General features: G+C 40.6%; 1 protein-coding gene across 3 annotated transcripts in view; it reads left to right on the top strand.

The window, feature by feature from the left end:
• Positions 1-9032: 9032 nt before the first annotated feature.
• LOC146976026 (leucine-rich repeat and fibronectin type III domain-containing protein 1-like protein) overlaps positions 9033-27161 on the top strand; it is a 210947-nt gene continuing 192818 nt past the window's right edge. For 2 of the 3 annotated variants that reach the window (XM_085795537.1, XM_085795536.1), the window contains exon 1: positions 10179-10310. The gene's annotated coding sequence lies outside the window, so the exon portion shown is untranslated. Of the gene's footprint in view, positions 10311-27161 lie in introns of all 3 variants that reach the window. The other variant, XR_015037471.1, reaches the window with a different exon arrangement.

Genomic DNA, 27161 nt, shown 5'->3' with positions numbered 1-27161 from the left:
ACAGGGGCTTAGCTAGCCAGGTAAAAAAGACACAACTTGTATGAATTTCTAGTTGTCAGGGTTGGTCACCCATGGATAATAAATAAACAACAATTATTTAAATTATGGATTTAATTTGAGACTGGAATGTCCTCTGAGTGGTTAGAAATGAAATCTATCACTTTCTCTGTTTAATGCACAGCGACAGAATTAAGACCAATTTTGCCATTCACCTCTGACTGAAAGACAGTAAAAAAATGACACAAAAAAATGTCATCACTTGATACCATATGTATTAATAGTTTCAATGTAACTGCTGAATATAAAATTATCCTTTGCACTTAAAGTCACTGCACTGCTGTGTATGTGCTCAGTATACCCAACCCTGTTCTCTACACACACTGCAAAAAGGAAGCAAAACTATGATACATCCACTAACCTGTCTTTTTTTCTTTTCTTTTTTAATAATGCCGATATCTCCTGAAAACCACATGCGATCACATGTCTTCTCCTGATTTAAAGGTTGGAGTTTCCCTTTTGGAGGGTTGCTAGTCTCTTTTGGTAAGAGATCTGGCCAATTTCATCTCACCTTAATTTAGCACTGTGACACTGCTGGAGAGAGGGATGGGTCAAGTGTAAGGTCACTTCAATGTATTTCTATTTCTTCATAACCCAGCATGGTGCTTCAGACGTGGAAGCTGATGGATGTTGTCTCACTCATTCGTTTGTCTGCCTTTGTTCTCTCTTCCACTGGTATGGAACAAAGAGAATTGCATTGGGCTAGAAGTGGGAAGTAAGACACTGATGTCAAAAAAACAACAACAAAACAATCAGTACACCATCCATCAGCACTGTTTCAGAATAGCAGGTCCCATCAAAAAATCATTTTGAATCAGATTGAAGAGAAATGATATTTGTTTTGATCATTGCGTTTGTTCACATTTCATCTGCTGAGAGAAAAGACGCATTTCATGTAAGATAAAATATCTTCCCCCAAACTAGGTTGAGTGCTGCCAAGGCTAACTGATTCATACAGTACCTGGACTGTCCCGTAAGCTTATGTTGTCTATCAAAAATGCATTTCCCAAAAATAAACTGTTTGATATACAACAGCAAAAGAGATATTCACTTTTTGTAGCCTACTCATAAATAATTTGCTCCAAAGGCCACAGAACTCTCTTGTTTTTCTCCTCTGCACCTTGCATCTTTATTAAGAGACATAACCTCTCTCTGAGCTCAATTCTGCATTTATAAACAGAAGTGTGTTGAAACATGAACAGGGTTAATATATCACAAGAAATAAAGACAAGTGTGTAGCTACTTCCCATAAAGTCAATAACAGGCTTCTATTTCAATATCCTCCCATAAACCATGTGAAACAGGCTTGTAGGCTCCTTAATTAAGCACTTACCTACGGCATTAACTAATCAATACCAATCAATTACTTGATTAGATGATTGATAATCTGTCATCTGATGCACTGATCTCAGGATCTTATTGAGGTTATTGATTTATTAGTTCATTGGCTGGTTGGCCATTGTGGACGGATAAGGGCAGATAGGAATTGGACAGCATATCGACTGTTGAAGAAAAAAGTGTATGTGCCAAGTACCAATTTAGTCTGTACAACTAAGTGATTAACAGAAAGTGACATGCAAAAAATATCAATCCTCACATTGTTTCCGAAAAGCAAGACGTTGAACCAGTAAAATTCAACTAAGAGTAAATGCTTAGAAAAAAACTATTTCATTACAAAATGTCAATCAAAAAAAAAAAAAAACTGTGGGCATCAGCAAGCAAGCTCTTATTTTTGGTTCCATTTTTTCCTCAATTGTCAGTGGATAACCTGTCCCATTAGAACAGCAGGGATTAGCTGTAGCTTTATTGCTCAGGTGTTGCTTTTGCCTCAAAATTTCACCATCAGTGCACACCACATGATGGTGAATGCACAGCACTTCTGAACCTGCACAGAGTGGTAGGTACAGCAATTCCAGATAATGTGATATATAACACATTTGTCATTGAATGTGGCTAAATGATATGTATACACTGGATGATTAAATTTCTACTTGTTAAACTATATGTATGTGACTTATTCACAGTTTTGTGCACAAATGCACTGTTTTTTCCCTTTCTTTTTGGTGAATGGTTAACTAAACAGATCCTTTTGCATATTATGATATAAGTGTGAATGTCAATGCAACAGAGGGTGGTAGTAATGCACCGAAAAGCTGTTTGGCAAATGCCAAAAAACATCAGAAGAAGATGAACACAGTTTTATGGTGGATTTCCACCATCAGGCATGCATCCAGTGTCTAGTGTTGGCAGTTCAAACAATGCAGCTTCTGGGACTACTGAAGCTACTTGTATGAACATTTGAAGGACTTTCTATGAACAAATCAATGCAATGTCCAACAGAAAAAAGCCACATCAGTAATGGATTTGAAAAAAAGAAGAAAAAAAGAAGAGAAAATCCTCACAATCCTTTGCAGTATCTGCAACTGAATGACAATCACAGGGTGACGCCATGAACATGCACCTTCAGCCTCTTCCACCTAAGTTAAACTCACTACTGTACATTAGACACAAAACATATAGGGCTCTAGTTTCGTAGACCAGGTGCAGGCGAGGGTGTGTCCAGGCGTATTTTGCAAGTTTCGTGCAAGGTGCAGCCCGGCGGAGCCTGGTGCAGGTAGCTACTCCTCGGGGACGGGGTGGGAAAGACGCAAGTGGGAAAGAGGGAGGAGGGAAGGCGTCAGCCCCACTTATCACAGCTTTTATGAAGATTGTGGCATTCACCAATATCTTCTTGTTTGGGCTTTGTTCTTAGCTAAGAAATAAATATGCACACACTCAAGAGCATACTCACGCACATTTGAGAGCTGACACTAAACAATTGATTTGTGTGTTTTCTTTTGTTCTGCAGTTGTATAATATTATATGATTTCAATTTCTGTTTCCGTTTGGTCATTTTAACTTTCTTTCTCACTTCATCCTTCTCAGCTCAGTTTCTATGGTTTCTGTGTGCACAAGGCCCTGCAGTCTCATGTCCTTTTATGGGTGATGGACCTATGCTAATCTTATGTTAATTAGGATCACCTGGCACATGCTCGCAACTTACAAGATGGGATTCATCAATTTAAGAACACAGCTGCGAACATTTCTATGGTCTATTCGCACGGGATTAGTATTACCTGGGGACGTCTGGTAATTTGTAAATTACCCCCCCACGTCTGTGTTTCTTGCGGTGCATTCGCACAGGATAAGTTAAAGCAGAAGTAAGTGATATATTTGTGTTAATATAAGTCTTAAATAGTTATATCTTCCGACAGCAATCACTTACATAGAGTGTTTGGACCGAAACACGGGTCTGTCAGTCACTCTGCTCTGCTCTGAGCCGAGGAGAAAACATTTATCGTATCCTACAGTTTTTATCCAATGAGGAGAGAGAACGGCATGCAGGGCTGTGTGTGCAGCCAAGGGACGCCGTGAATGTGGCGACGTAGGGACGAGGACTGTTATGGTGCGTTCAAGGAAACTCGTAGACTCGTGTTTTTCCGTCCTGTGAAGTTGTATCAGTTTGATCTGGTAGGAGTTCACTGGTCGGAATTTACGAGTGGCCGTTATAGTGACTTTCACAGGTAAAACAGGTCGAAAAAACACAAGTGGGTTGCCTGGAACGCTACAAAGTCGTAAGTTGTGACTTGAAGCTGTAATTTACGATTTCAAAAGCCTGCCTCGAACGCAGCATTAGCGAAAACGACCGGATCGCTTACTTCTGCTTTAAGTCTGTGTTTTACTCGAATTTACTGACATTAAGGCTCCGACGTCAAAGCTGTGTGTGCATGTCGTAACATCCGCTGCTGTCACATCCATGTGCGAAGCAAATGTAAATAAAATGTCAAAGCAGCAACTTGACTTCGCAACAGTGTGCAGTTGTCGCAATAACGGGCCGTCATGCATTTGTATTAAAAAGCCGCATGTCAATATCCACCGAAATTTCGCTCTTTTTATGGATCTGAGCTGTTTCTTCAAATGGGTCTCCTGTACCGAGACGAGACTGTATTTGCATCTATATGGTGTCAAAATTGCCGCTCATAATTTCCACCGCAGCCTCCATGTTTCAACCGGGAAAGAAGTAGAAAAAGGCGCACAAAAACAAAAAATGCCCCTCAATTACTGAGATGCAGATTCGCACGGGACTAGTTTTACCACGGGACGTCGGTCTTTGGTGAAATATAGTAGGTAATTTGCGGGGGAATTTTTACTTTACAAATTACTGACATGGCGCATTCGCACGGGATTAAGATCACAGACGTCCTCCGCATTATTACAAATTACCAGAGGTCCCCAGGTAATACTAATCCCGTGCGAATAGGGCTTAAGAGTAAATTTCTTAAGAATGACTTAAAAAAGAATTTGAGAAAATACTTAAGATGTGGTGAATGAGGCCCACTGGTGTACTTGTGTGATTTTATAGCAGTTTATAGTCTATAGTTTACAGTCATTTTATTTTATTTTATTTTTTATTGGCGTGTAGGGGGTGGATAGCTCAGAGCGACTGATTTTTAAAAAATGGATGAAATAAATGTCAACTAGTTTAAATTTGTGTGGACTGAACTTTGAGCTATCTCTGGTGAGCTGTGAACTCGTGCAACAAGGGGTTACTCCCCCCTCTTTCCCCTCTCTCAGGAACTTCTTTTCTTTTTTGGCCTTTTCTTTCTTTCCATCCCTTGTAAGCCTCTCTTTGGGGGCCAAACACACTCATAAATCACTCTACTGGTTTTGTGCAGTGTCCTTTTGAACTCTTCCTCTACTAATGCTGCCATCCAAAATTTGGTGACTTGGGCAAGAGATAAATGTGTGTGTGGGTGTGTGTAAGAGAGCAAGAGAGTTAGAGTGAGAGAGATCAGAGCATGTTGAGAAGAGCTTTTGGCTTTTCTCTCTGAGGATAAAGCTTGTTCCGGCCTTGTGCTGCTGAATCCTGCTGCGGCGCTGTCCATGGTGCTGAATCGGCTGGAGGGTCTTCCGTCTCACTTTATCTACCTCCCTACTCTCTCTTTCTGTCTGTCTCTCTTGCGCCCTCTCATTGTCTTCTCCCTGTCAACTTCACAGGCGCTCTATTGTGATGAAGCGCTGCATGTTGCCACAACAGTGTCAACACATATTCAAATGAGAGTAGCCAGACATTGCCACAAAGCAGCAACAACCAATTACTTCATTTAGTTTGAAAGACATACTAATTAGAGTTTCATTATCTTTATCAATGCATTTCTTCTGTTGACATATTTGATCTAATAATCAAGTAGTCTCTAAAATGTCAAGTAACAATACTATGATGATAAAGTCAGTCAGGTGAGAGGTGAGAGTGTGCTGGCTCTGTACTCTTGTCAGTTTTGTGAACGACATCACACGTGACTACAGGCTACACAGGTTGAATGTAAATGATGACAACAATGACTCCCTCTGTGGTTTGACTGAGGCTGAACCATCTATTGTTCACAAACACCAGCCCTACACCCTTACTCTTTCCCCCCTGGCCTGGCACATCTGTCTGCTCGTACTACAACAAAGGTGGGTAAATCCACACAGCCATCAGGAATGATGGCATTTAACCAGGTCTACGTAAAAAACACATGATAACCCTCATGACACTCATCTCATTTGTCTGCCAGAAAGAATACATTTTCCATGAGGACTGGTGGTTAAAAAAAAAGAGCTTATACTTCCATCTATCGCCATCTCTTAGCCTTTGATATAATTAATATGATACGCAGGATACCCTCTTTCCAGAGAACTTAAGTGTCTTTAGGGTGAGTTTGAGCTCATACAGACTGTATACGCCTGGTCCTCAATTGCCTACAAACTGTTTCCCCCCTCCCCTCCTTCTGGACTACTGAGATTTATGACGTCTGTACACCACCACTCTGTTTTTTTTTTCTCTCTTCTAAATTAATTTATGTGGTTCAGATACTTTTTGTGTTAGTTCATGCTTGTTTAGTTTGATGTTTTTCATTGTATTGTGTTTTTTTTTGTTTGTTTGTTTTTCTTTTTCTCACACTTTTTAATCTATATAAATTGAAAAATGTATTGGTAAAATTATGATTAATTTGATTGTGATTCATTATTTCTGACTTCCTGGTTGCCAATAAAAAAAAATTTAAAGCAAAAAAAAAAAAATAAATAAAATCTCACATTCAAGAAACAAGCAAAACAAGTGTTGGGCTTTAGCTTGATGAATGAATTTAAATCCTTCACTAGTGATCAAGTGTCTATCGACTAATTGCTTAATTAGTTAATCTTTCTGTGCTAAAGACCTGTTTAGCTGCAGTGGTAAGAGACTCCTGAAATGCATCTACAAGGCTTTTTAGAGGGAAAGGAAAAAGCTACTGAAATTAATGGAGGCAAGCAACTTTTGACTCTTGTACACACAGTGCCTTTGAAAAAAGGAAGTGCCCTCCTCCCCACCTTTCCTTTTGAGTGTGATCACAGCCTGTCCTCTAGTTTTGTGTTCCCTTACTCTGTATTGTTTTCAACATTTTCCTTCAGGGTTTTATTAGTCACACTGGTCTGGTAGTCTGCCAATATGTAGGCCTACTGTCTATTTAGGGATGGATGTGTTCCCAGTTTGCGTCAGAATTGTGTTATACTCTCCATATTTGTCTTATTCTTACTTAGCATTTGGTGTGGATGCATCAAAGGTTGGCTTGACTGAATGGAGCTCTAGGAGCAGTTGGCTGATGAAACCTCTGCTTTGACGTTTCAGGGATCTTTATAGTAGTGAACAGCAGGCCTAAAGGTGGTGTTATGTTGTATATATAAGAGATATTGGATTGTTCTTAGAGAACCTCTAACTCTTTTCTCATCTCTCTCATGCCCTTCCCCCCCTCACTTATTTTCTCTTGCTCATGAACACAAAGTCATGACTTAATTTCTATGTGGAGAAAGATCATCAGGGTATAAAACAATATTTATACAGCTCTGATAACACAACTTGACGGGATCCTTTAGGTCAATGATTATTTTTCATGTGAGAATCCCAAAATGTGCAGATTGAGTTTTGCCGTGGGACATGCAATCTAATTAAAACATTGCTACTGTGGATAGCAACACACAGAAACAAGACTTTGACCCATTTTCTTGTTCAGACCAACAAAAAAATGTTGCTGCAGGCTTATTAAAATCTCATCACATAATGCCTTCCAATGCCACCAGAAGCCACATTTTATACAGGTCTTGTCAAATAAACTTTCAAAATCTCCACATCTCGCATCTCCCTCTGTCCATCTCTCTCGCGTAAGCGCACACATTTATTTATTTTTTATTAGACTGACCTTTAGTCTCTATGGCCTGAAGGTGTTTCTATTTTGATGGAGGTTATTGAACAAGAGACAAAACGTCAGCATTTTCATTTTCCTGGCCTCTGTCTGATGTCTGCCCGCTCTCTTAATCTGTTTGTCTGGTTATTTCAGCCTTCCTCTGTTATCTCTCTATTATCCCCTGCCCTCCCAGCCCCACCTCCATCACTAACCGCAACCCCAAACTATTTTGTGTTCTGCCAGCAGTGCACCATATAATTTATCCCATCTCTTGCTAATCAGATAATTGTAGCACACTCATGCTTCATAATCCATGAAATCCGGCAGAATTTGTAAAGTGAACACACTAATCTGTCTACTGTGTCGGCTCTGTCACCCGTTTCTGATGGCAGCATTCATCACTGCAGCCAGCGAGTGACCCCCATCATCAGATGCTTCAGTTATAACAGTATTTACACCATATCTAGATCTGTATCAATGACCCTGAACAGAGAGGTTGAAGTTACAATAAGTTAAGTTAAAGGTTCAGTTTAGCTGTTTGGGAAGTAAAGTCTACTTGTGTCTATTTGTGTCTCTCTCCCATGTTTTAGTCCATGTGTTGTGTGCCTGTCTTCCTTGTTAAATCCATGTGTACCGTCTACCATCAAATAGGACCACAGTGGAAACAAGCCTTTGGGCTTTATTGTGTTTTTTATCCCTTTGAACACTTGTCTAATGTTGTTCAAAAAAGTTTTCAATCAAATTCAATCAATCAATACTTAATTTGCTTTCTTGATGATGAGAAGATTAAGATCCCCATTTTGAAGGACCTATTTGTAGCCTAAGTTTTGCCATCACTATTTGCTATGTTTAACAAATATAATGTATTGCCCAACTAAAGGCCATGTTACAAACTTGCAAACAGGTGGATGGGAATGTTAACTCTTCTGAATCAGAAGAAACAGAAACAGAGCTATTACAGGTGTTAAAGTAATTGAAAGGGGGAAATAAAAGAATGACTGGGTGTAATGTTATGGTCAAATCTGCGTGGGAGGCACTAATTGCAGCTCTTTCACCTCCTTAAAAATATCAATTAGCTAAGTATAAAGTAGCCTAGCCTATATATTTCTGTACTTTTAATATTTACAAATCCATGATCTAACTGGGGCCAACTTCTGAAGGAAATTGCAAAATATACCCATATTTCTTCTTTTGCTATAGCTAGATAAAAGTAACCATGTGTTAAAATGCACCAGAATACAGAAAATGGTATCTAGTCTTTACAAAAGTTAAGTTTTCTTTTTTTTGCTTCTGTCACTCATCGACTGCTAACCTAGCTATAGCCTAGTCCTATTGTTTCAATTTGTATCCTTTAAAGAAGTATCAAACAATATGTTGTAGTTTTGCAGGGTTGGTACAGTAGTGAGCTAGTAGTCTAGGACTCTCTACAGCATGTAACTGCCTAAATCAGTTATTTTACCCTAAAAAGTCACCATGCAAACTTTTAAACATAATGGACACATGATTCCCACGGCCCTCTTTAGGTCCCCACCCCTCACTTTGAGAACCTCAGGCCGTGTCGGGGTGTGTTTTGTCTCCTGACAGACCTCAAATATATCATCTACCTCTCCCAGCCAAACGCCCCGGCGATGCTATCACGCGCAGTCGCCATAACGTCTATCCACCCGTTATTACCAGCGTGTAGCCGGATCCCGGAGCAGCGAGTTGTCAATTGACGGAGCAGGGCACGGTTACAGAGGGAGGCAGACAGACAGGAGAGGAGAGGAGCTGGTAGGCGTTTCGCCTCCCGGGACAGACCGCCGCACAGTGAGAAAGTAACTGCAGGAGGAGACGGAGATGCTCACCATGACGGATCGGAGCGCTTCTTAGCGGAAGGGTAGAGAAAGAGAAGGACTCTAATGATCTGAGGCAAGAGCGATCATCCTCCCCTCAGTCTGAAGCTTTGCCTTTTCTCTGACCTAAAGCCTCTATCTATAGACTGCCATCCACCGGGCAGCACGCACTCTTTCCCGGTGTCTCTCCTTGGAGAGCGCGACGCGGAGAGAAGGGAGAGGTCAAGACAAAGTCACTTCTGTGGCTGAAAAGAGGGGGGGGGGGGACGACCATCCACCAAAGCTTCTCTGCTTCATCATTTTCTCCTTTACGCGTTTCTACTCTTATTATTCCATTCCAAGACCTTGAAGCGGATAGTCACCTACCAGCCAACAACTATAAAACACGCACCAAAAAGGGATCATTACTCTCTCACCAAGGACAAAGCAGATGCAGAGATCATGAGTGAAATGTGATGTTGGGGCAGGGATGACTCCTGCTGAATAAGGGGAGCAGAGAGCAGCTATAGGGGAGCCTGTATACGTGGAGAGCGGCGGAGTAGACGAAAAAAAAACCACACGACCGTGTCCGGTTTCACCGAGTCCTGGGTCGTTTCTTCACTCTCCATATTCGCCGCCTTTTTTGCCTACTCCTCAACTACACGCTGGATTCATGTGATATCAAACGGCGGCTGGGTATTTTCCTTCAAATGACCGATTAAGGGAGTCTAAACGGAAACGCTGGGAGCTTATGTGGAGACCATTTGAGTGCGCATCGCGGCGGTGCGCCGGCTTGACGGCGTTTTATCCACTCACAGTCCCGTATAGTGGATCGCCAGGATTGCTGTAGGTTGTTATAGACTGCCACCGGCCGCGTACCTGCACCAAGCTTTTTTTTTATTTTTAGTGCAAACTCAACGGGAACTAATTTGAAACGCCTAGCCTGCCCCACCACTCCCCCAGGAGCTCCTGTAGCGCAGCCAGCCAGCATTGCCTTCTGCAAGACAGACTGAAAAAAGTGGATATGGTTCCTAATTTGGTTTGATTTTTTTTTTTTTTTTTTTTTTGCCTGACCAGGAGGAGGATTATTCTTTGACGAGTAGGGGGATCATCGCCTGGCTTTCAGGAGAAGGAGAGAGGGGGACAAACGGAGGAGAAACAGCTTCTACCTGAAAGGAGAGGAGGCGAGAGAGAAGCGCAGGTATGCCAGTCTCTTCGTCTACTTTTTGTTTGTCTGATTATATCACAGCCCCCCCAGCTCACTCGCTCCACAACAAATTTTGAAAGGTTGATTTGTAATTTTAGAAGACCAGAGTTGACTGCACGCACAGAGTGAGGGAGAGAGAGCAGAGAGAGAGGAAAGAGGCAGATGGGGAGACAATGGTGCTGGTGTTTTCTCTCCCATACGATTTAGAGATGCTGATATCCTCTGTGTAGATTAAACACAGGAAAGAAAAGGAGAGGATGGGTGAGGAGAGGGGGGCGGGGGTAGATGCTGAGCGGGTGAAGTGTGAAGTGGGAAGAAATAGGTCTGAAACAGATGAGGGGATGAGGTACTGTAGGGAGAGGGATGAGCAGAGATGGGATAAAACAGCAGATAGGGCATATGCAGGTGGATAAAACAGCATGGGAAAGGATAAGGGGGTCAAAGAGAGGGTCTGAGAGTTTAGAGGGGATGGGGGTGAGAAGGGAAGGATGGATGGATGGATGGATGTGGGCAGGACTGAAGTAGAACTGAAGAAGGTAGAAGACCGCATTGAATTGAATTGGAGGGATCAGACCACTGAGGATAAGTGTGTGTGTGTGTGTGTGTGTGTGTGTGGACAGGGGGAGAAATGAGACAGGAGGGACTTAAAAGAAGTTGTTAGAGAAAGAGGGCAGAGGAGAGGGTGCTGAGATGGAATACAGAGAAGGAGCTGGGAGCAGACAAGATGGGCTGGGTGATAGGAGAGAGGTGTTTAGGGGAAGGGGAGAGGAGAGGACATAATGGAAAGGTGAGCAGAGAAAATGGGAGAGGACAGGGGAAGGTAATGGGATGAAATAGATTGGGAGGCCGTGCAGAGCAGTTGGAGGAGGAAATGGCCAAGTAGATATGGGAGAGGAATGAGGAAGGATAGAGAGAGCAGATGTTGCAGCAGGCATTGAAATGATCCCTTAAGAAAGCTCAAACAATTGAATGCTGGAGGCCAAATGTAGAATACTCTAAAAGAGCTCTGCTGTAGCTACTGTAAGGTGTTATCCAATGGAGTGCTGCGTACCGGTCGTGGCTGCACCATGGAGACGAGTCGAGTGTGAGAAGAGGGGAAGCCACAGGAAGCTGAAGCAAGATGCTAACATTTGTAGTTTGCTGTGGCAGCTCACTAGCTTCTCATTACCTGCAAAATTTCCTCATCCCTACCCGCTCCATTTGCATTTTGATGGGGTTCTGCTATGGCTCTAAGCCACTTTAAAACACATGTAAACACATATGTGAGATTAAATGAGGTTTGGAAGGAATTTTTTTCTGGGTTTCCAGTCTCTGTCTCCAAATATGTGTACCTGTGGCTTAGCTGAAGCCCCCTTTGGATTTTTCAGTCTTTCTTGCCAATGTGTTGTCCTTCGATCTTGCCTGTATTGACACATCAGCTTGAAATGCTGCCGGGGCTGAATCTGGAAAGGTTTCCAATAAGCGACGACTGTAATGCGTTTCAGATCTCAATCTTAATGCACGTAATCATAGTGCATGGTTAATTGCGATTTTGCTGTACATGTTGTATCCCAATGGGAAATGCTGGATAGAAATGGAGTAAATACACGTCTTTGATCATGACCCTGTTTGCACCACAATGGTAGAAAGGAAGGGAATTTATTTGAAATTCAGTTTTCGAGCGTCAAACATGGTAAATATACTCAAGGAAGATTGCAGTCTGACATTTACTCTAACTCAACATGAGAGTGAATTGCAATCAGGTTTGTGCATAATTATTAATTGAGGACTCAGAGTATCTAAATCATCCTTATTACTGAAAACTCTGTTGCCAACATGAACACAACACTCTGAGTTACAGATCACGTTCTCGTCAAGCTGTTTTTCTGAGATCCAGTGCTCGTGCATCCGACTGATGAATACCACTATATGTGAATAAAAGAGATTCTCTCACAGTGCCATGGAAACTGAGTGCACACAGTTGGTTTAAAAAAATCAAGTGCAACAGGAGTACAATGTAAGGTCCAACTCTTTCATTTTGGAGTTGTTTTTAGAGATGCACACACACACACACACACTAATTGACAACAGTTGTGTTTTCAAAGGCAGTGACTGAGCATTTTTGATGATGTTTCAGTTCATGGATAGGCATAAAATTCTATCTGCAGCCACTTTGAAGTAACAATATGAATATAACAGTGAGATAAACTGCAGTGTTTGTGGTTGGGACTGAAAACCACAGTTTGCTTTTGAACAGCACCTTTTCAGAAGTCCTTTTCAGAAAATGTAATTACATGTAGAGCATAGAGTATATTACAGCAGACTACTGGATAATACAGGAAAGAAACATAGCAAACACAAGCTTATTGAATTTAATTTTGACAATTATTTCTAATTTTGTTGACCATCATTGAATTGCATTAGGGCAGTGCTACAAAAACATAAGTGTGTCATTCTCAAGTAGTGGGTGAGCACTTTGAGGTAAATATGCAATTACTGTGTGAGCCTGAAAAAGTAGCTCTGTGTTATGGAAAGACAAATATCCACTTTCTTGATAAGAGACACTCTTAGAGAGATTAATGCCACTCCCCTGTCAGTATCATACATATGAGGTTACTGTCAGCAGGTGGTTAGCTTAGTGAAGCATAAAGACTGAAAACAGCTAGCTTGTCTCTCCAAAGGTGACAAAATCCACCTACCGGTGCATCTAAGACTCTGTAATTGGCATCTTATATATGTCTACTGTTTAATAAGTGAAAAAAAAGGTTGATAAAAAATAGCAGGACAAACTGGGCTAGTAAATTTAAGCAAGGATGCTAATAACATCCCCCTCCTCCAATGTAGAATTACTGCTTTAAAGATCAGATGTCAGAATGGCTGAGGAAGTTGAAAGTGATTGGGCTGACTCACACATAATCAGTTCTAAAATGAGATCAGAAAAAGCAGATAGTGGAAGGACAGACTCGTTTGACCCTGCTTTCCAGTAAGAAAACAGCCTGTGAAAGTGGCTCTTCATGATCCTGTCAGCTTATTGGGTTTATGGCTGAAGGTATCAGAGAACATACCACATGGGATAAACGGGGCAGGAAAATGTGAGAAATGTGCTGTGAAACCTTCCTGTGATTTTGAGCAGTCATATGTGAAACTGTGCTGTCCTATCACTCAGGCGGCTGTGACTCAGATTCGGTTCTTTTCTCCCCCAAGAAATTGAGTGCAGCAGAGGTGGAAGATTGATGGGAGATGGCATTGTGACAATTAAAAAGTGTGAGCCCCTAAACATTTCCACTGCTTCCGCAAGAGCAGACGATGCAGGGTTCTTTATCATGTTTACGGTTTATTGAACCACGGCAAGTCAAAGAAGGGAAGAGGGAGGCATGATCCGCAGGCGAAAGGAAGGTATTTAGATTATTCAGAAGCGTGGATTAAAAGCGGTCCAGTTTTAATTTAATTCCTAACAAGAACATAATCTGAAACTGTCTCTATTAATAAAGACAGTTAATGGATGAAACAATTATACGCCATGAGTTACACAGGTCCGATTCTTCAGTGGTCATGATTCATCATCATGTCTGATGGGCCAGAAAAGAGATCCAAGCACTCTTTGCACTAACTGCCAACACTAAAGCCTTCTATTTTTGTCACCGTATGAAATACCTGTCATTCTGTCAACGTCAGATTGAATAATGACGCTGAAGATTGAAGGTGTAAATTTTGAAGGTGTGTAAGCCTAATTGATGACTGTATGGGCAAGAGCAGAAAAGACACAGAATTCACAGAGAGTAACTCAATGAGCTTTAGAGAGAGAAGGTAACACAGTGTTTCATCACCACGGGGGAGAAATTTGTAGGTCTGCAGGTACAAGTGAGGCTCATGCAGTGGTGTGTGCACCACAGTGGAGCATGCATATTTAAAGATTTATGCCCCACCCCCCCACCCCCTTCCCAAAAAAAAAAAAGGATGAGAGGATGTACAACGATGGATTTATGTGGCTTCAGCACTAAGAAGGAAGGGGGTGATGCTGCATTGATGAAAGCCATGCAAGGAAGGACACACTAAAGAAAATAAAGATGAAAGGAAGGGAAGATAGAAAGGGGAAAGGCTGGAGGTAAAAAGAAGAAAGAAAAAAATGAAACATAGGAGACTGTTAGGCAGGAATTGACCTTTATACAACAAGGCAGGTCAATTAAAAGCAAATTCTTCTTGGTTGAGGAACAGTGATTGTGATTGCGAATTAAGAAGGAATGAAGGAAATACATAGGGCTGCAGAGCATGGCGGAGGAGAAGGAGAGGAAGGGAAATGAGGAAAGAGTGGAAACTAGGGCAGGAGAAAAGTACAAGAGGGAATAAGTAAAGAGATAAAAAAATAAAGAAGAGGAGCATAAGGTGACAATATTTCGCCACTGAAGCTAGGTGTTAAGACTGTGATATGGCAACCTGCTGTTTTATAGTTTTAATGTCTAAAATATGTCTTCATGATGTTCTCAACACACCGACATGCTGTCCACTACAGTGGGGGTTTAAATGTCTACACCGTTTGTGTATGGGCACGCGTGTCTATGTGTGCGCACGCGGGTGCATGTGCATGGCAACAGATGCTGGTTCAGTGGCGCAATCCCACCCCACCAGGGAAGAGCGGGTGAGAGATGCTGCTGAGAGAGAGAGAGAGGCGGAGAGAAGGAGGGAGGGATGGTGCCAAGAGAAGGAGAGAGAGAGAGAGCACCGTGCTGAATGCCAAGCAGCATGGTATTAGAATGGTGCTGTGTTGAGCAGCAAGACAGAGGGATGTAACACTGCTCAACTAAACCACAGTGACCTGTGAGCGTCTAAATTTCTTCTTTGAGAACCATATTTCATATTTGCCACAGTAAGTCTCATCAAACATGAGATTTACTGTGATTATAAATCAAGAAAATTACACAACAGGGCTCCTCAACATAGCCTCATAGCGAAGGATTGTAGCACTTACAACTGGTAGCTATGGATACCTCAAATTTGTCATGGGTAATCTATTTTTATCATCCTTTGACCCACCTTTGGGTTCTGTAATTCATCTCTGCACATACACTTGAGTGCAGCAGCAAGGTTTTGCCTTTGTTTCTCACTGCTCACAAAATCAAGAGCAATGATTGGCCTTGGTTTTATGTGGTGAAAGTCCAGAGGTCGATATATGTGATCGCCCTCTGCAAAGTCACAAATAGCCTGCCAAATGAATTATTGCATTTCTGCATTAATTCACTTGGCTCATGTCCATCCAAACTGACATGCAAATGAGGTACAGTCCAAGCTAGAGATCACAATGAATGGTTCAACACAGCCTTAAAATTTTCTCTCACTTTCTGTTCTAATACAATATTTATTTACTATAAAAATAAATACATGCAAATGTTCTCCCCTTGAATGAAGTTGTGTTATGCATGTGTTCAACTCATGTAGTTAAATCTCTGACCTGGCCAACAGGGCAGCATATAACGTGTAGTCACAAGATTACAACAATAAATAGAAACAACACAAACAACCATGTACAGGTGTCACACAACAAATGAGTGAAACCACATTGTCCAATTAATATGGGATACAACAGTATCCAATTAATAATAATTATTATATAATATTATAGCTGCTGCACAGCAATGGTCGGGACCGGGCAATTTTAGGCAAAATTAGGCAGTTTGAACGTGAAAGTTCCAAAGCTGTAGCACATATGGTTGATTTGTTATGAATTTTCAAAGTTTTGAAATTTAGAAGCATGCTGTAATGCCACCATCAGGACTATTGTCTTGTACTCCCAGTTGAGGACATAGAGCATTTTGATTTGTCATCATCATCATCCTTGCTGAGGCTTGAACTAACAATCTCTGATATCAAGCACCACTAACTCATTGAGCTAATTGACTGGAAGTCAAGCTTGCTGTGTGGCCTCACAAATGGACTCAGGGAGTCACCAGCCACGCGGCAGTTGTCAAGTCAGATTTCAAAAATTGTCAAAATGTCAGAAATACTGTTATCTAAACAAAAATCTGATAATAGGCCTACATAAATTGCATCTAGACACCATGGAAATGTCGGTGATTTGTTTTTAACAATAAGTGTTTTGCATCATAAGAGAACATCTGATGTTTAAAAATGCCTTATAGTTGTTCCCATGAGAGCAGAATTCAAAATGTTTTCAATTGGATGGTATTATGTTTACAGTACTGTTTACAGTCAAACGTTTTCATGCACTGTAGGCTCAATTTTTGATGAATCAAAAATCTGTGTGGATCGTTTGTGGAGGACAGTCTGAAGATGCTCTCTAGCAAGTTTTTGAAAATAACAGTGATGGACTTCATAATTTGTACGAGTTTAAGTGGACAAAGGTTTCTGTAGTATTGGGGCTACATTTTGGTGAAAGTTGCAAAACTGTAGCCTGTTGGTTTGGTAGGAATTTTCAAAGTTTTTAAATTTAAACGCTAGGATAACAAGGATTTGTTGTTTTCTGCTTATTGGGTTTGATTCCTGCCTCTGTCATGCTCAGGATTGGGGAGTAACGGATTACATGTAACGGCGTTACATATTTAAAATACAAAATATAAGTAAAAAAAAGATATATATACTGTATATATTTCTCTTTATTTGACTGCTGGGGTTGTGATTGGTCAATAGTGATAAAAAAAAATAGGACTGCAAATAATTAGCTTAGATTTGAGAGTAATATGCAATGTTCAGCTGGTAAATATTGTTCAGATAAATGACAGACTATGAGAAGTGGTACCGTTCAGTTACGTCCTCTTCAAGGAATGAGAGCCCATCAAAATTGGGGACGAATTCTCCTCTCCGGCATAAAACTACGTAAATTATTTCTGCTTCAACATGATCAGATTGACAAAGAAATGACAGCCCGCGTCAGACAGCTCCATCAGGCTCAGGGTCTGGTACTGGTCGACCAGTCCCAGCCTGGTCAGTTGCGTACATGAACTGATGAAGCCTCTTGGATGAGAGATGAAACGTCTTCCTAGACAAATAACTAAGTCCAGTTGCTTTCGATTTAACCTCCTTTGAAATACTATGACCTGGGCAAATGAGAATATGCACCGGCTCATAGTAACTGACGCAGAGTTTAAGTTACCTCTGTCTGGAATGGAAAAAAACCCTCATCTCAGGGTTAACTTACTCACATCTGTTTTCATGAATACCCCCCCCAGCACTGACTATTTCAGGTCCTTGTGTTATGAGGGGTAACTGGGAATTGCAGTCTGAACCATGTTTAATTAAGGGGTTGTATTTCTTGTGTGGCAGTGATGTTACAGAGAGGGATTTCTTGTGTTTCATGTCCTCAGGTGACATGAGAGATGCAGAAGAAATACATTTTCACCTGCAGATGCCTCATCTAGTATGGGTTCCTTGGTTATGGACGTCTACAAAAGTTTGCCACTGGGGACCAGATTACTTTAAAATGGAGTCTGGGTAGGGCTGATATGATTGGTTATGACTGGTAAAAAAAAAAAAAAAAGAGTCCTTATTTTGCCCCTCTTAAGACACTGCTGATGCCATGCTGACTCGTCAAGTCACTTTCGGGACTATGTTTAAAGTGCTGCATTAAACATCAAGATCCCAATATCAAATTAGCATATTGTATGACCACAGTGGTGTGCTGCGACTTGCCATTAATAATGTGTGTGTTAGGGGCGTGGGCAGAACTGGCAATGGAAAAGGCTTGTGGTGGCGTATGTGGAGATTTATGCTTCGTATTGTAAAGCACCTACAGCTCTGTGAATTACTTCACAGCGTAAAACTTAATCCACCGAAAAACAGAAAAATCCTCAGTGTAGAATCAAGTGGCTAATTCCAGTTAAACACTATTACTATTACTGTGGATGTGTTCTTTAAAACCCAATAAGCCATAATCAATTATTTTATACTGAGAGGCTTTCACAATGAGTGCTGCTCTTACAGTGTTTACTGTGACTTAACAGCATGTAAATGTCTCTGCAGTAGTTTGAACAGTGGTTTTAAAAATAAAATGTCTCTCAATGGTAAATCAGAGAAGCATATAACTGTAACTGAAGAGTTATCTGAATTGCATTTGTATTAATTTCTATTAACAACACTCATTATCATTAAGCATTGTTGGTCATTTTTATTATTCCAATGTGTTATTTTGTATTTATCGAAGTAGTGATATAGTGAGTTTGTATTGAAATAATTTCAATATACAGTATTGCCATATGCACAAAACAAGTCAGCTCAGCACCAGATTAAATACTGTTTTATCTGGTGGTTTAAGTGCATAATCTCTTAATAGTGATATTGATGACCAATCACAGGGACCTGTCCTCTCTTTAACAGCTGTGTTGTGAGTGGGTGCCAGTCTTTTTGTTTGTGTTTGTGGGTAATTGCACCCCTCTCCCTTCTCCTCTGTAATTGTCTTGGTCCGGGGGTGACAGAGCAGACCTGACAAGCGAACCCAGATAGTGAGTGGAGATAGATTGAAGAGGAGTGTCTGCTCTCTCCTCTATCTCTCCTCATCTATTACTTGTGTCTGACAGAAGCAGTGCCACATGATGGATGGATGCTCCACTCTATCTCAACACTGCGTTCACTGTTTCCCTCTCACTCACTCATTTCTCTCCACTTGGTTTCTCTTCATCCTCCCATCACTTGCTCCGTCCATTTTTTTTGTAATTTGTCTTTATGTTCCGTCTCTGACTTCGTTTCACTCTTTCTCTGTCTCCCTTCCTTCCTCCAGGATGTGCCCTCTTTACTTTCTTTGATAGCATGTGTATGATAAGTGTGTGTGTACGTTTGTGTGTCTAAATGATAGTGCAGAGGTCTGCACAAACCCAGAGTTTCATATTACTGGAGCAGAGAGATCTAACATTCTGTTTATTGCCATTTATCAGTCGGCAGTGTCTTCCAGGCATAAGCATCTGGTATCTGTGCTTACATTAAATTCTCTGCACTTCATGCGGCAGGCATTATAGCTTAACTTTTCAATTGTAAATGAACAGAAAAAGTGCAGGACACACTCAACCCAAAAGGAAACAACATTTAAAAAAAATTGAAAAGCTGATGCAATTTGGAAGACATGTTTGAGTAGTTCTTATGTTTTCCTCTGGGCTAAAACACAGCCTGCAATAAAGCTTTCCTTAAAAGAGCTATTTGTAAGTTTTGCTGTTGCCACATAACCATTTGGATTTGGAAGTGCTCATAACTCTGCAGTCTAGAAGAAATGTTGCAAGTTCAGCACCACATTTGACCATTTGACATTTGAATTACTTGCCAAGAGTAGAGAAACTCACTCTCTTTTTTTTCTTTTACTATTTCTATTATTCATTTTCTTCTATTGAGGTTAGCATGTTAATTCAATGATACCAAGTCAGTATAGTGCCCGGTCTGCCCTGAATAAGTAGCGCTGTTCAGAAGACATATTGTTGAGCTGAGCTGCAGGCCACGCCCTCTCTGCCTGGGTGCTTCAGGTCTGGGTGTGACTCCCAGCCCAGGGGAGCTGATTGATTGCACCAGGTGAAGTTGATTTAGTGATCAGAGGAGTCAGAGAAGGCACTCTGAGGACGGTGAGCAGCGTGTGAGGATGTGTGGAGACATGGAAATGGACATGAAGAAGTGACGCAGGACTAAAAGCTTGTTTCAAGCAAGGAAGAAGGAGCCGGTGAGCTTTTGATTATGTGGATTTTAGTAGTTTAGTGGATCATGCAGTTAAATTCATGTTAAAATGTGTGTATTTAAAAGTAGTAATTCATGGTATCAAACTCAGGTAAAATGTCAATTAATAAATCATGTTAAAAATGTCATATATTTGAAATTATGTAGGTTTAAAAAGAGTTAAAAATGTAATGTATTTTAAAAGACTTTAAAAGGTTAAAAAGTTAAAAGTATGGATTGTGCATGTTTATAGGAGGTTAAAGCTGCTAAGGTTAAAATTATCATTGAGGGTGATAATGTCTTTATTTCATTTTGGTTGCTTTAAATATGGGTTTTGTTTCTACATATTCTTCAGATTAATTTCTAGTTGTTTAAGATTAAGGTTAAAATCAATTATTTGATCTTGTGTTATGTTGATTTATTATTTTTTGTGTTTAAGGTTTTTCACCTGCTTTTGGCCATGACAACTCTTCAAAATAAAAGAAAGAAAAGAAAGAATTGATTCCTGGTCATTGAGTGAAGTCCAGTTAAAATCTTCTGAAGCAAGCTGCCCTTTCAAGTGGGGGAAACTTGGCACATATTATCATACTTCTTGTAAATGTAATGGCTGAAATTCTTTGAGCTGAAAGAGTACCAATTTATCTATCTATAGTAAACTTACAAATAGCCTATTCAATGGTCACAATTTTTGTATTGTGCCCTGTATTGTAGTTAATTAGTTTGTTTAACACTCAACAGTAATCGACAGATTGAAATGCAAAGTAAACCGTAGGGATCATTTTCATGTGGTGCCCCTGGCTACATGTATAATATTCAAGTGTAGTTTCCACTTCCAACGGTGCATAATGACTGGATTGGGACAGTCTTGCTTCATTTATAGTTTTAGCAACCAATAGCTGTACCTAGAACTTAAACCCACTGCTGGCCACTTCACTGGTCCTGTCAGTTTGGATTTGTTTCATATAAAGTGCTGACTGCTCGATACTTGCTTATTCCAAGGTATGGATCACTACAGTGGCAGCAGAGGGCAACAGAAGTGTTCCCAGGGGACACTAAAAACTGATGAACCTGGCTCGGTCTTGTAGTTCAATGTCCAACTATGACTTTTTGCATGTGTTTCTTAATTACCTCCGGGCCACCGTAGGATCACTCCTTTGTAACACTTGTATTGTATTTGTCATAGAATGGTGTCCAATGCAGTCCAGTGAAATACAACACTTTCAACACCTGTCACCTTGGTAACAATAGATAAATAAAATAAAATGATAAGGAAGTATAACCTACTGTCACTGAGCCATTGTTAAATCCCTACATAAGCCCCAGTTCCAATCCTACAGATTGGCTTGCGACATAGTTGTTGCACACAGCACAACACTAATGCCTGCAGTCACACTTGCAAACCTTTCTGATGGTTTATTTTTGCAGCACAGGTACACGACCGAGCCCTAAGAAATACTGGCATTCCTGTGTTAGGTGGAACAAATCCTCTGTTGCAGAATGAATGAAAAAGAACGTGCCCTTGGTTAAAATTGGCACATTTCATGGGTGTAAATGAATGGAGTTTGCTGATGGTTTCTTAACTTGCTGATGGAAAAGAACAGAGACTGAAAGAAATGCATTAACCTCCCAGTTTGATGGCTGATCATGACCAATTATACATAATGTGCTTGTGAGTCTCTTCATGTGTCTATCTAAAGCTCATTCTTTCTGAAGCAGTGTACAGTATGGCCCCTCAGTGTGTGTGTGTGTGTGTGTGTGTGTGGCAGTGTACAGTATGGCCCCTCAGTGTGTGTGTGTGTGTGTGTGTGTGTGTTGATGTGCGGAGTGCAGTGTGTACAGTGCTGTGTGAAGGTTCGGCTGGCAAGTTAGCATGCTGTAAATGTCAAATTTCAAATTCCTTTTCAATGTCACTGAAAGCAAAACTGTCAGGCTTTTGTCCGGGCTGACCAAGGCTTTTAGTAACATAGCACAATGCAATTGTGCAGGAGACCAAGAAATCTGTGTTGCAGAAAACCTAATCACTGAATGCTCAGGAAAAAAAAAACCTAATTTGACAACACAAAGTCTAAGCATGAAATATTAGTGAATTTGTTAATATAGACATGAATAAGACTCCCAATTGCTACAAGTGTGAGACATGTAGGACTGTATTTGAGACAAGACAGAGACAAATCAGTGATAAATTATATAATACTCAATATTCTTAAATAGTGGGAAAAAAGTGATAAACTTAAATGTTGCTTTGTCTTCTTATTGGTGTTGTGTGTGTTCAACTAAATCTTAGGCAATAATAATTTGAGGTTACATACTCTTTTTTTCAAACCTTTCACTGTTTGCAAAGTCTGTGATTTTACTCACTGCACAGGACTTCATTAACACAGTTTCTAATTTCTGTATGGTGGCGCAAAAGAAAATTTAACACATGGTCACTGCTTGAATGCTTATTCTTCATGTGACAGTTGGCGCTGAGTATTTTGGGCAGGTTTACCTGACATTTCCAGTATTGTATTTATTTGTTTATTTGTGTGGAGTTGATATACTTGTTGATTGGCTTTTATGTTCATATTGTTAAATTATGAAAAGTAATACAATTGAAATGAATCATCAATCAGAAAGTGTTATTATGTCAACTGTTTAAGGTTAAAAAATGTGTACATACAGTAAACTACTGACAAACTTGTGCATATACAGCACTTCTTCAAGACTGCAGGGGCTCACAGCGACCAGAATAGTCTAGACCCCTTTTCTCTAAACGCTGCATACTGAAAATAGAAGTCACAAGTGGACACACAAATTACAGAACGCACAGAGGCCAGCTCTTAGAGAAGACTTCCTAAGCACTTCCCATGCCTCTTGATATTAGTTCATCACGTAGCATGTAATGTAAAGTAATGCTTGTTCCTTAGTCTGTTCCGTTTTCTAAGGAAAATACTGTAGAAACCTTGACCTAATGTAGGTAATATAATTGCACCATCTTCACAGAATTTACTAGTCTCTAACCCTGTCATCAGTTTTTTTTTTAAACAGCAGCTAAAGGGACATTGAACCCCCTGGCCTTGATGCAGCCCGTTCAGCAGTTCACAAAATGAATGTTTATTAACACAGGCTAAAGGATCCTGCTGAAATGGTCCACTTGACACACCATGAGCCTGAGAGTCTGGGAAATAATTAGACTTGAGAGGGCAATCTACTGTAGATAATGGCACTCTTAAGGACCTTGTAGGTAGTTTATAAAGCTCAGCAATAGTTGCAGTTTGTGCAGAGGACAGCAGTGAACCACGAAACTGAAAAGTCATTGTTTATCAGTGTTTGTAGCTTTGCTCGGATTCTAATTCAGACACCGATATTACATGGCTTTAATCTATTCATCTGATCAACGTTGCTTTGCTTTGTATTCTGATCTGCCTATACAACAGTAGAGCTCTGTAGCAGGACATCGTTGTATCGACTGTGCTGTCACTGTATCGTGTGTTTCGCTAATTACAATTCCCCTGTGAGACACTGGGGAAATGATCTCACTGTAGCTTTCTGGAAGGCATGTCAGTGCTTTAATATCAGAGTTTAACATCAGAAATTGTTTCTCTCGATACCTGTCAAAGGCCCAGCAGTCAGTGTACCTTCTATAATATTGTGAACGCTGTTTATAGAGAAGAAAAACATGCCATTTATGGGTTGTTTGTTTTGAGGATGATGCCACAAGAACAGCAAGAAAAAGAGAAGGCAACGTGTTTTATCCTGATTTCCAACATACACTTACAGTATATGGCATTTATATTCTGTATACACAGAATACACCATGTATATAAAGAAGACATGCAGCATATAGGGGCGGTGAAGGATTCAAGCCTGGGTTGCTGCAGTAAAGACTCTTAAAATGTAGTATGCACTCTGCCAGGTGAGCTACTAGGTCACCCCCACAGCTGGCTTTTTTTTTCTCCACAATTTTCTGTTCTAACATAAGTTTTGGAATAAAAAACACTTTTCAGGGGCTAGAAGCTTTTACAAAAGTAGAATGTGGGTTACGTTTCCTTTGAATATGGATGTGAGGCTGACAGGGTTGAGGCTCAGTCTGCGGATGTTGTTTATCACATAGATCATAGAACATGTGCATGAAGGCATGCCTCTCCCTCACACACCCACACACGCATACACAGTATATCCCGTTATTCTGCCATGAAGAGTTTGGGCACATATGCAAGTTTGCACTCAAATATTCTGTCTATTTGACACACAAATATACACAAACACACATGCACACTTTTTTTTTCAGCTATACAGGCGCCTGTGAGGCTCCTGATGCAAGTTTGATGATGGTGTTGATTGACAGTCACAGAGGGGAAGTGTCTGGATGTGTGTGAGAGACTAAGCAGAGTGATGATTATGCAAAGTGCCCTAAGGTGGAGTTCCACTGATGACAGCTATGTAGATGCTGACTCCAAACAACCTATGGCTCCATAAAAAAAAAAAAAAAAATTGTCTTGAATGCTTTCTAATCTTCCCCACATCACATTAAGCACATTCATTCTCTCACCTCACACCATGCATTATTTGTGAAACAATAAGTGGTATATTGTCAGGTCACAGATGCTAAATGCTCACTGTCTGACTGGCAGAGCTCTACAAGATCTTGTAATAGGGTTTACTGGTTTGCTCTATTGTATTTTTCTAAATCATCCTGTCACCACTGCTCTTTGTTCATCTTTCTCTATGGCCTTATGAATATATAATCCTAGTTATTTTTGAAAATTATATGCCATTTAATAGGCTATGTGTCATCATCATTAAATGAGAATGATGAGTAATAGATTATGGCAGACTTTTTATCACCCTGTCTATCAAAATGACAGACAACAACGGAATTGAATGCTGTTATGTGCTGCTCAATTAATTAGAGTAGCTGTAATCATTTCTTTTCTAAACCATGTGTCAAATGACAGTGTGATACTGTGAAAATAGTTGTTTGTAGTGATGGACTTTCAGAGGATTACCACCCATTTCTGCAGCTTTAAGAAACTGTGCATTGGTGTTTCAGGTAATTATTTACCTGTTCATCATCACTAACCTCTGTTTAAAGGTATAATAGGAATTACCCCCATCTAGCGGTGCAGTTGCGTATTGGAACATATTCTTGATGTTGCATTCAAGTGAAATCGGGCAGACGTCAGACAGACAACATATGCTGCATGTAACAGGATAAACAAGCGTCTATGTAAACAAGTGGTCCGCCAGCACGAGGCAAAACAATACAGGCGTGACAATATGTTGTCATGGTGATGTCGTATTGTTTACCTGACCCACGTTTTACCGTCTTTCTCTCGTCCAGTAAAATGACACCCGGTTGGTTTGCCGACGGCTGTCTGCCTGACTGCACCTGAATGCAACATCAGTGCCTCCGTCCTTCCTCACACTACGCAGTGGTGACAGTTTTAACAGGCGCTACCTGGAAAACTTTCTCCCCGAGCCGACAGCTCCGCTGAGTTTCCGTGGTTACCTATGGTCACGCTGACACTGAACGTAAAAAATGGCGATGCAACATGGCCGCCTCGGTTCGGTGCGTCGCCCACTTATGTATTTGTAACGACTTGTAACAACTCATTCTAAGGTACGAGACAGCTTTCATTTGTATGCAGGTGTGATTCGACTTCAGTGAAATACGTATTGATGAAAGCAATATTTGATTTTTGTAATAAAAAGCCAAATAAGTTACATACTGGGGCTTTAAGTTCACTCTCATTACTCAAGCAGGTGAAGCTGTAGAACTTCTAAGTGCAAAACATCAGTCAAATATATATATAGGGAGTAGAAGGTGAAAGTGTTGGAGCATTAAGCAAATATGGAGAATGCAAAGACAAATTTGGTGTTACAGTAAATTCAGATGGTACAAAAAAAAAAACAGAAACCATTTTCACACAGAATATAATGTTAAATACTCCATGAAACTTGGCTGGAACTAACAATTATAGCTAATTTCCCTATAATTATATGCTAAAATGTAGGTTGTGAGCCCAACATTGCCATTGCAAAGAAGGAAAAAAGAAAAAGAGTTAGCGTTTGTGTGAAATACATCATGACTCTGATAAACGGCACCCTGGATCATCAACTGGCTCGCTGGACCAGTAAAGGCTGTGTGAGGTCAGACATCTGGCTGGGGCCTCCTACTCAGTCTGTTCTTGTCCAGATAGAGCCATGAAGATACCCCCCTTTCAAGAATTGGGAGCTATTTACCACTGATGTGCCAAGCACTCCATAAATCAGGTTATAGTGAAGAACAAATTACCCCTTACGTAGCCACAGGGAAGGATTGCGGAAGCCAAAATGGCCATCATTAAAGGCTGCATTGACCAAACAAACCCTGGTTGGTCTGATTTGTGTGGATTTCCTCACTTTAATGTTTAGATTTGGTGGGTGTTTAGTGTTCTCCATGTTATTGGTCCTTACAAGACTTTTATAGCTACGGTTTAATCGTGTCCGGTGTTTACAGGCTTGACACTGTGTGTGTGCTTATATCTGTGTGTTTGTGTGTGGCAGCTGTAAAAATCCTTGTCCCAGCTGTTGTGCTTTGGTGCCAACTCACTGAGATGGCAGCTGTTACAATGAAGTTGTAGAGCGGTAGTCTCCATGCCATCCAATAATAATCCTGTGAAAATTTGAGTCCCTTATACTCCACCTTCGTCTTCGTCTAGTTGTTGTGAGGACTTTGGTGATGATTAGACTTTGTAATGATAATTGTTGGTTCTCATAAATAATGATTCAATTGCCCCCCCCTCCCCACGCGCGCCACCCTAAGGACAATGAGTAATGAGCTCAGCACGTTACGTAACACATAAATAGGTCACATCATTAGAAAAAGGAAAGCAGAAAAGATATTCAGATTTAGGAGGGAACTGGCTGGTGGGGGCAATAGATCACATCCTCATACAGCATGACATCACTGAACAGTTTAATGAGTGGCAACCACTGATCATGAAGAAGTGCAGGATCTCTAAAACATTTAAGAGCAGTGAAAGTGTTCTATGAAGAAAATGAGAAACAATGTGGTTTGACATAAATTAAATGTCAATCAAGGGTGCAATGTATCCGGATTTTTGTTTCTTAATGATATAGATTTGGTGAACAGGGTAGACATGGTGGAAGCCATGGTCAGAATTAAGCCACGTTTCCACTACATGGTACCGGCTCGACTCGACTCGACTCGACTCGGCTCTGGTACCAGGTACTATTCTAGAG

This window comes from Trachurus japonicus, chromosome 13 (genome assembly GCF_045865225.1).
Source record: "Trachurus japonicus isolate A0001 chromosome 13, Traja_1.0".
In the NCBI taxonomy this organism is placed as follows: domain Eukaryota; kingdom Metazoa; phylum Chordata; class Actinopteri; order Carangiformes; family Carangidae; genus Trachurus; species Trachurus japonicus.
The sequence above is the reverse complement of the archived record's forward strand: the minus strand, read 5'-3'. Positions and strand labels throughout refer to the sequence as shown.